Consider the following 11,179-nt stretch of genomic DNA (forward strand, 5'->3'; position numbering starts at 1 on the left):
TCCTAAATTAAAGGATTTTTATGGCTTGTGTCTGACCGCAACTGTCAGTCATTTATGAAGTAGATAAAGTTGATGGTTTGGCCTACGGACTCGCCAGCCCTAGGGGGTCACATGTGCTGTCACTGACTGGTGTCTCTGACGCTCGGTTCACGTTTCTGTTCATGGGGGTTTGCTTTGGGATTCCCCAAATGGTAACCTAATTATTTGCCCCTTGGGTCACATGATCAGACCCAGCACCCCCGTGTCGTGCTCTGGGGGTTGACTGAGTATAATAAAGCCACCCCGTCCATAGAGCAGGTAAATAGCGGTAAAGCAGGAGAGGAGGTGGAGCGACCTGGGGGGGCGGGTGCTAAACCAACCTGGAACCCCCCCCCCCATGTACAGCATCTGAACCCCCCAGAGCAAGTTCATTTAAAGGGATTCTACCTTTAAAATCAAAATTTTTAGTCGATCACATGTAGGAGTAGCCATAAGAAAATCTATTCTTCTCCTCCATTTAGATGTCTTCTCCACGCCACCATTTGGTAGAAATATCGGTTTTCGGTATGCAAATGAGTTCTCTCGCAGCACTGGGGGTGGTCCTGAGCACTCAAACAGCACTGGGGGCGGTCCTGAGTGCTCAAACAGCACTGGGGGCGGTCCTGAGCGCTCAAACAGCACTACGGGCGGTCCTGAGCACTCAAACAGCACTGGGGGCGGTCCTGAGCGCTCAAACAGCACTGGGGGCGGTCCTGAGTGCTCAAACAGCACTGGGGGCGGTCCTGAGCGCTCAATCAGCACTGGGGGCACCTCCAATGCTGCGAGAGAACTCTCCAGCGCCGCCTCCATCTTCTTCAGGAATGGCCTCTTCATGTGTCTTCTTCTGGAGCTGGGTTCAAACTAGGCCTTGGGCAGAGCCGACTGCGCATGCCCACAGGCCACAAGAAAATGGCCGCTTACCTACTGTGTAAGTGGCCACTCCATTCCAACTGTGTCTTGTGATGGGTGATCAGACCCCCACCAATCACCAAACTACCACCAGGCTTTGAAGACTGGTATGCCCCTTTAAGTGTATTACTGTGAGAGAAGCCATGTTTACCACATTTGGAGAAGCAATGGTCACCTACAATCCATGAGGGGTGGACGGCTTGTACTCCACACGCACCTAGGTAAGGCTTCTATAAGGTGTCAGCATGGGGGGGGTCACTAAATAATAAGCAGTATGCCAGCACTGTGCACCCTACATTATCATGTGACCTGCACCTCTGTGTGTATTTGGAATACTAGACATCTACCCGCAGGGGTGAATCTACCCCTTTCGCCACCCGAGGCGAACTACAGAAAGTCGCCCCCCCCCCGAGGAGTTGGCGGAGCGAAGGGGGCGTGACCGCGTGAAGGGGGTGTGGCTGAGTGAAGGGGCGTGGCTTAGCACCTCAGCGTGAGGGGAGGCCGCTGGAGCAGTGCTGCTCCAGTGGCCTCCCCAAACCACCGCTCGGTGCTAAGCTTAGGTAATCAAAAATGCCGCCCTCCCTGGGGTCCTGACATAGCGCCGCCTGAAGCGCTCGCTTCAGGTCGCCTCATGGGAGGTGCGGTGCTGTCTACCCGCCATAGACACTAGTCTCCACCTATTATACTCTCAGATCCTGAGAGGAGAATAATTTACTGCAATATGTTGCGGCGGCCTTTTTTGTTCGTCTGAGATGAATCCCAGTTTGTTCAATTTTGTTAAAATTCAAACAATTTGAAAAATTCGGGTTGAACCAGGTTTATTACGAAGTGATTGGCCCATTTCCAGTCCTATCTTGCTCTGTCTCATCAAAATGGAATGAATTGGATGTGACGTGTAACGGAATATACTCAGAGGTCGTGTACAAGACTGTGTAAGCGGCCATTTTCTTGTGGCCGGCGAGCATGCCTGAGGCCTAGGAGTTTGAATTCAGATGGGAAGAGAGGCCGTTCCTGAAGAAGATGTAGGCGGCGCTGGAGAGTTCTCTCGCAGCAATGGAGCCGCCCCTATTGCTGTTTGAGCACTGAGGACCGCCCCCAGTGCTGCGAGAGAACTCATTTGCATACCGGGATTTCTACCGAACGGCGGCGCGGAGAAGACATCTAAAGGTAGGAGAAGAATACGCTTTCTTAAAGCTATTCCTACGTGTTAGGGACAAAAAAAATTGAGTTTTAATGGTAGGATCCCCATTAAAGGGGTTGTCTGGGACCGATCGATCATCTTTAATCAGACTGGTGGGGAAATCCGACGTCCAGAATTGCAGAGATCAGCGTTGGGGTGAGTGCCGTACACTGTATATGCTATGTATTGCAGCTCAGCCCCATGCACTTGAATGAGACTGAGCTGCAAACAGGTCACGTGACTGAAGCAGTGCTCACCCCCACCAATCAGATATAGATGTGCTATGGCCTCTGCCCTTGTGGGCACACTGGGCCTTTCAAAGCGTGCTGAGACTTGTAGTTCCACCATAGACTCTCAGTCAAGGAGAATATTAGTGACTGCAAATAGCTATGATACACTTGGTGAGGTGCCCGGCAGGCTGCAGTGCATTCTGGGACTGTAATTGCAGAGATGTAGCCGGCGCTGCACGCTGGGACTTGTAGTCCTACATTAAAGCTGTTCAAGATACCAAAATCTGAGGCTAATCCCGGGCATGGCGCCCACTCTGCGCCTCCGCACCCGCACATCCACACTCACCTCACTTCCGCCCGCTCCTGCTCAGGTTTTCAAACCAGGCGCTCACGTGACATCATAGCAACGCTACAGGCGTGGTTACCGCGAGGAAACCGAAACTGCCAATCAGAGAGCTTCTTACTATCAGCGGGGAAATGTAATGGCGGCAGTGATTGGATGAGAGAAAAAGCTCTGCTTTTTTTTTTTTTTTTTTTTACAAGAGGACAATAGACTCTCATTAGGACTGTACGCTACCCGCGCCATATTGTTATAGCCTGTAGTATAGCGCTAACAGCGAGGTTAGCTTCAAGAAAATGGCGTCCGCCTTTACTTCATAGCTCTGTAAACAGGGACAAGGTAATTTTAACCATTTACTATCACAACACCTACAATAATACCTATATATATATATATATATATATATATATATATATATATATATATATATACAGGGTGGCCATAAAATAACCTCAGGTGTTTGGAGTCGTGTGCAGGCTGACCCAATGGACGGAATTGCGTGAAAATTTGTATGTGTGCTAATCAAGGCATGGGGCAACGGACGGCATGAAAAATATTTTTAATACCAAAAATCCCCACCAGGGGATAATGCATACCTCCCAACCGTCCCGATTTCACCGAAATCGTGAATGTCCCGCGGTCCCGGTTGGAGGGAGGTATGTCCCAATTTCAACTCAGATCTGCGTCCAGAGGACGCAGATCTGAGTTGAACACATACGCGGCTGAAGCAAGGAGCTAACACAGGTCAGCTCCTCGCTTCGCCGCTGCCGCTGGCTACTGGCTTGTAGATACGATGTGATGACGTCACATCGCGTCTACAACTGTGCACCAGTGAGAGAGAGAGAGGCACGCAGAGTGCAGCGGGGGAACAAGGAGAAGGTAAGTGTAATGTGGAGGTGGAACGTGAAACTGGGGGCAGATGAAGGAGAGGACGGCATGACACTGGGGGCAGAGATGGAGAGGACATGAATCTGGGGGCAGAGATGGAGGGGACATGAATCTGGGGAAGAGATGGGGGACATGAATCTGGGGGCAGAGATGGAGGGACATGAATCTGGGAGCAGAGATGGAGAGGACATGAATCTGGGGCAGAGATGGGGGACATGAATCTGGGGGCAGAGATGGAGGGGACATGAATCTGGGGGCAGAGATATGGGGACATGAATCTGGGGTTCAGAGATGGGGACATGAATCTGGGGGCAGAGATGGAGGGACATGAATCTGGGGGCAGAGATGGAGAGGACATGAATCTGGGGCAGAGATGGGGGACATGAATCTGGGGGCAGAGATGGAGAGGACATGAATCTGGGGCAGAGATGGGGGAAATGAATCTGGGGGCAGAGATGGGGGGGACATGAATCTGGGGGCAGAGATGTGGGGACATGAATCTGGGGCAGAGATGTGGGGACATGAATCTGGGGACAGAGATGGGGGGACATGAATCTGAGGGCAGAGATGGAGGGGACATGAATCTGGGGAAAGAGATGGAGGGACATGAATCTGGGGGAAGAGATGGGGGACATGAATCTGGAGGCAGAGATGGAGGGGGGACATGAATCTGGGGGCAGAGATGGGGGACATGAATCTGGGGGCAGAGATGGGGGACATGAATCTGGGGGCAGAGATGGGGGGACATGAATCTGGGGGCAGAGATGGGGGGACATGAATCTGGGGGTAGAGATGGAGGGACATGAATCTGGGGGAAGAGATGGAGGGGGGGGGCATGAATCTGGGGGCAGAGATGTGGGGACATGAATCTGGGGTCAGAGATGGAGGGGACATGAATCTGGGGGCAGAGATGGAGGGGACATGAATCTGGGTGCAGAGATGGAGGGGACATGAATCTGGGTGCAGAGATGGAGGGGACATGAATCTGGGTGCAGAGATGGGGGGACATGAGTCTGGGAGCAGAGATGGGGGGACATGAATCTGGGTGCAGAGATGGAGGGGACATGAATCTGGGTGCAGAGATGGAGGGGACATGAATCTGGGGGCAGAGATGGAGGGGACATGAATCTGGGTGCAGAGATGGGGGGACATGAATCTGGGGGCAGAGATGGGGGGACATGAATCTGGGGGCAGAAATATGGGGACATGAATCTGGGGTTCAGAGATGGGGACATGAATCTGGGGGCAGAGATGGAGGGACATGAATCTTGGGGCAGAGATGGAGAGGACATGAATCTGGGGTAGAGATGGGGGACATGAATCTGGGGGCAGAGATGGAGAGGACGTGAATCTGGGGCAGAGATGGGGGGACATGAATCTGGGGGCAGAGATGGGGGGACATGAATCTGGGGGCAGAGATGTGGGGACATGAATCTGGGGCAGAGATGTGGGGACATGAATCTGGGGACAGAGATGGGGGACATGAATCTGGGGGAAGAGATGGAGAGGACATGAATCTGGGGGCAGACATGGGGGGACATGAATCTTGGGGCAGAGATGGGGGACATGAATCTGGGGGCAGAGATGGGGGGCATGAATCTGGGGGCAGAGATGGAAAGGACATGAATCTGGGGGCAGAGATGGAGGGACATGAATCTGGGGGCAGAGATGGAGGGACATGAATCTGGGGGCAGAGATGGAGAGGACATGAATCTGGGGGCAGAGATGGGGGGACATGAATCTGGGGGCAGAGATGGGGGGGACATGAATCTGAGGGCAGAGATGGGGGGACATGAATCTGGGGGCAGAGATGGGGGGACATGAATCTGGGGGCAGAGATGGGGGGACATGAATCTGGGGCAGAGATGGAGGGGGGACATGAATCTGGGGGCAGAGATGGGGGGGACATGAATCTGGGGGCAGAGATGGGGGACATGAATCTGGGGGCAGTGATGGGGGGACATGAATCTGGGGGCAGAGATGGAGGGGACATGAATCTGGGGAAAGAGATGGAGGGACATGAATCTGGGGGCAGAGATGGGGGACATGAATCTGGAGGCAGAGATGGAGGGGGGGACATGAATCTGGGGGCAGAGATGGGGGGACATGAATCTGGGGGCAGAGATGGGGGACATGAATCTGGGGGCAGAGATGGGGGGACATGAATCTGGGGGTAGAGATGGAGGGACATGAATTTGGGGGAAGAGATGGAGGGGGGCATGAATCTGGGGGCAGAGATGTGGGGACATGAATCTGGGGGCAGAGATGGAGGGGACATGAATCTGGGTGCAGAGATGGGGGACATAAATCTGGGGGCAGAGATGGAGGGACATGAATCTGGGGGCAGAGATGGAGGGGACATGAATCTGGGTGCAGAGATGGAGGGGACATGAATCTGGGTGCAGAGATGGAGGGGACATGAATCTGGGTGCAGAGATGGGGGACATGAATCTAGGGGCAGAGATGGAGGGGACATGAATCTGGGGGCAGAGATGGAGGGGACATGAATCTGGGTGCAGAGATGGGGGGACATGAATCTGGGGCAGAGATGGAGGGGACATGAATCTGGGTGCAGAGATGGGGGGACATGAATCTGGGGGCAGAGATGGAGGGGACATGAATCTGGGGGCAGAGATGGGGGGGACATGAATCTGGGGGCAGAGATGGAGGGACATGAATCTGGGGGCAGAGATGGAGGGGACATGAATCTGGGTGCAGAGATAGGGGGACATGAATCTGGGGGCAGAGATGGAGGGACATGAATCTGGGGGCAGAGATGGAGGGGACATGAATCTGGGGGCAGAGATGGGGGGACATAAATGAGGGCAGAGATGGGGGGGACATGAATCTGGGGGCAGAGATGGAGGGGGCATGAATCTGGGGGCAGAGATGGAGGGGACATGAATCTGGGTGCAGAGATGGGGGGACATGAATCTGGGGGCAGAGATGGAGGGACATGAATCTGGGGGCAGAGATGGAGGGGACATGAATCTGGGGGCAGAGATGGGGGGACATAAATGAGGGCAGAGATGGGGGGGACATGAATCTGGGGGCAGAGATGGAGGGGACATGGATCTGGGTGCAGAGATGGAGGGGGCATGAAACTGGGGGCAGAGATGTGGGGACATGAATCTGGGGCAGAGATGGAAGGGGGACATGAAACTGGGGGCAGATGAAGGGTATATATGAAACTGGGGGAGAGATAGAGGGGGGACATATAATTTACGGGTGACTGTAGGAGTATTATACTGTGTGTGGGCACATTTTGTCCCTCTTTCAGTTCTTCAAAAGTTGGGAGGTATGGGCAGGGTTTCGACATTCTCCCGATAAACACGCTCCTTTAAGTGTCCCCACAACCAGAAATCACAAGGAGTGAGATCCGGAGAGCGCGGTGGCCACGCTGTAGGGAATGAGCGGGAAAATGTGCACGAAGAGCGTTCTGCACAGGATTTGCGCTGTGAGGAGGGGCTCCATCCTGCATGAAGGTGATCGTCTGCAGACACTGCCGCTGTTGGAGTTGGGGAACGACGCTGCTGTGACGGAACAGGTGGCAACCCCAGTTGGGCCCAAATCTTCGAAAAAGAACGGTCCGATCATGAACGATGAGGTGAACCCACACCAAACGGTCACCAACAGTTTCGAAACGCGTCAGTTTAAACAACCAGGTCTGTCATAGAACCACATAATTCCATCTTGTCCATGTACCATCTGAATTTGTCACCTACATGTCTGCAATTTTTAAATATGATTCAATAAAAGGAATTTTTTAAAGAAAAAGTGGATATCGCTGGACTCCATATCTATCGGGATGCAGTTTGTGTGGCTATATATAGGGTCTCTGCAGTGCTCCTATTAACCCCTTCCAGACGGAACAGGAGCACTGCAGATCCCCTATATTCAGTAGACCGGGCACTGTCAGACACAGGGAGACCTAATGTGTATGTGTTTCACAGTCATTTTCTACTTTTCTATATATTCTAGGGAAAGGAGGGATTTATTTACTTTATTTTTTTATTATATTTTTTTTAAGCTTCTTTTTTTTTTCCACTATTTTATGGGAGTTTTTATACAATACTATTGCGGCACGTTTTTTTTTTTTTTTTTGCTTGACTTGAGTATAAGCCGAGGGGGGCTTTTTCAGCACAAAAACTGTACCGAAAAATTCGACTTATACTCGAGTATATATGGTATATATGGTATATGAATGTTATATCTTTATCTCCACTAGATGGCGGTATTGTCGGGACTCCTCACATCAGGGCAGAGGCTCAGTGACTATGGTGCAAACTCTTGGCAGCGATAACAGTCTGCTGGACTATGGTATTATGTACGTAAGAGTATGTATTGGAATCATGGGGGTTAATTGGAGTCCTGCCTATTTCTTGTACCTGCCCTGGGGCAGACCCCAGACAAAGGCTCCTGCCCCTCATTATGGAGATAGATGGGTCATAAAATACAACATTCACATGACTAAGATTGTAATGTGAGCGCAGGAGCCGGCCCTCCATCTGGAAGACGATGACCTCAGCAGGCTCCCGCTCATGTGACTTGGTTGATGTTTGTCAGAGCTGGTGGATCATATACTGTCCCATACCGCCCATCTGCTGCAGAGATGTAATGCTCAAGAAACAATAGCAATGGTCGCCCCCATCCAGTCGCAGGTCATTATCTGCCCCCTGGGGTCCCATAGACTGCAGCCGCACTGCACTGGTAAAGAGGTGCAGCTGCTAAACATGCAAAAAGTAGGGCGTGCCTGGCATAGGTGACCAACAAAGTGTGTGCCATGGATGCCATGATGAAAGTACAAATGCCACTACTGTGTAGCCACTGTTACAGATGTTACCCCCAAAGAGTGTTACATAGCAAAAAGTGAAATACATGTCTGTCATAGATGCCCCCTAGGGTGCCAAGCACGAAAATCTAACAAAGCACCTACCACGGATGTCCAGAAAAGTGCCTGGCATAGATGGCGTCCAGCGTGGCAACCACAGATGTCTAAGAAAGTACCTGCTGGTGATGCCCCAAGAATGTAAAACACACGTTCTCCAGCTTCTCTGCCAGAGATGTGCCCAGTGTGCCAACCAAAGGTGCCCATCACAGATACCCAGAAAAGTTCACAACATGGATGCCTCCATTAATTCTAGCTTCAAATGTCTAACAAACCACCTGTCCCCGTAGTGCCAACCACGGGTACCCCCCAGCATGGCTGTCACAGATGCCTCCCACTTGTTCCCCCATAGAATTCTTATCACCTATTCTCTAAAATGTACCTAGCACTGAAGCTCCTCCCAAATGCCAACCCAAGATGTCTAAGTAAGTCCCTGCTGTGATGTCCGAAGAATGTGAGCCACAAATGTTCTCCAGCTTGTCAGCCAGAGATGCCCCCATAGAGTGCCAACCTCACAAGTCTTACAATGTGCCTGCCATAGATCTGCCCGTCCCCCCATTGCCTACCGTATACTGTATTTCCAAAAAAGTACCTGCCAGTACCTGTGGAGTGCCAACCAAAGACGTCTGACAAAGTACTCAGCATAGATGCCACCCATAGTGCCAACCACACAGTGGTGAACCTAGCCTCTCTGCTGCCTGAGGCGATCAACAGACGCCCCCCCCCCTCCCCCAGACTCAATACCACGCCAACTACCTAGCACCGACTATACATGCTACCTAAGAGGGCTAGCCACATATGCCCAGAAAGTTGCTTGCGCAGGGGTCAGAGGGTCGCAGCTCTCTCCCTTCTCTGTAGATACTTGAAGTGTCAGGAATACACCTGGAGTTTATGCCAGTATACACATCAGCAGGTAGCCAGACACATCATCTGAAGAGGGCAACCTCGTGACTTATTGTTACAATGTATCACCTACAAGTACCGCATGGACACATTGTAACAAACCATCGCCTGGTAATGTTGGTGTTGTATTCTATATACGACCTCAGATCTAGACATATTAGACATGGCCTCCTCTTGGGGTCATGTGACTGTGGCCTCTCTGACCCCTAAACATTGAATGGTCGCCAATCTCTCATTGATCCGTCATGATTTATTGACTGAGTATTGAGGTTGGTGTGTACAGAGAGGGCCGCACCATAAGACACAGGCACTCAGTTATTACACGTTGAACTACAATTCCCAGCAGAATATTCTTTGTTTCTGTAGCGCTCTATGTCCCACCATAGCCGGCAGCTCCTATATCCAGCCAATCTAGGACGTAATAGCCGACCCGATACTTAGTGACCCGGCAGGACATTCTGGAACTTGTAGTTCTATAGTATTTTTACCAGCTTAGTGACCTTTATATTGCCTGCCCCTACACGTTCAATGTATAAGTCTTATTCAGGACACTAGGAAAGCTGGGTGACTCTTGTGGAACTGGACAGTAGGAAAGATGGATGGCTGCTCTTGTGGAAGTTGGATGCTGAGAAAGCTGAGTGACAGCTCACGTGGAATTGGACAGTTGGAAAGCTGGGTGACAAATGATGTAGAAACTGGACAGTGGGAAAGCTGGATGACAGCACTTGCAGAAGATGGACAGTAGAAAAGCTGGATGACAACTTTTGTGGAAGCTGAAACCTGGGAAAGCTGTGTGACAGTTCTCATAGAAGTTAGGCACCAGGAAAGCTGGGTGACAACTCATGTTGAACTGGACAGTAGAAAAGATGGGTGGCAACTCTTGTGGAAACTGGACAATGGGAAAGCTGGGTGACAGTGCTTGTAATTCAGGTTAGTAGGAAAACTGGGTGACATCTTTTGTGGAACTGGATAGTAGGAATGCTGGGTGACAACTTCTATAGAAGCTGGACATAAGGAAAGCTGGATGACAGCACTTGCAGAAGATGGACAGTGGAAAAGCTGGATGACAACTTTTGTGGAAGCTGAAACCTGGGAAAGCTGTGTGACTGTTTTCATAGAAGTTAGGCACCAGGAAAGCTGGGTGACAACTCATGTGGAACTGGATAGTAGAAGATCTGGGTGACAACTTTTGTGGAAGCTGGACAACGGGAAAGCTGGGTGGAAGCTTGGAAGTTGGACAATAGGAAAGCTGGGTGACAGTGCTTGTAATGCTGTATAGTAGGAAAGCTGGGTGACATCTCTTGTGGAACTGGACAGTAGGAAAGATGGGTGGCAACTTTTGTGGAAACTGGACAATGGGAAGGCTGGGTGACAGTGCTTGTAATTCGGGTTAGTAGGAAAGCTGGGTGACTCTTGTGGAACTGGGCAGTAGGAATGCTGGGTGACATCTTTTATAGAAACTGAACAGTAGGAAAGCTGGATGGCAGCTCTTGTGGAAGTTGGACACTGGGAAAGCTGAGTGACAACTCACATGGAATTTGACAGTAGGAAAGCTGTGTGACAAATGATGTAGAAGTTGGACAGTGGGAAAGCTGGATGACCACTTTTGTGGAGGCTGAAACCTGAGAAAGCTGTGTGACTGTTCTTATAGAGGTTAGGCACTAGGAAAGCTGGGTGATGACTCATGTGGAACTGGACAGTAGAAAAGCTGGGCGACAACTTTGTAGAAGCTGAACAGTAGGAAAGCTGGATGGCAGCTCTTGTGGAAGTTGGACACTGGGAAAGCTGAGTGACCGCTCACGTGGAATTGGACAGTAGGAATG

The sequence above is a fragment of the Leptodactylus fuscus genome, chromosome 2, assembly GCF_031893055.1.
Source record: "Leptodactylus fuscus isolate aLepFus1 chromosome 2, aLepFus1.hap2, whole genome shotgun sequence".
In the NCBI taxonomy this organism is placed as follows: Eukaryota; Metazoa; Chordata; class Amphibia; order Anura; family Leptodactylidae; genus Leptodactylus; species Leptodactylus fuscus.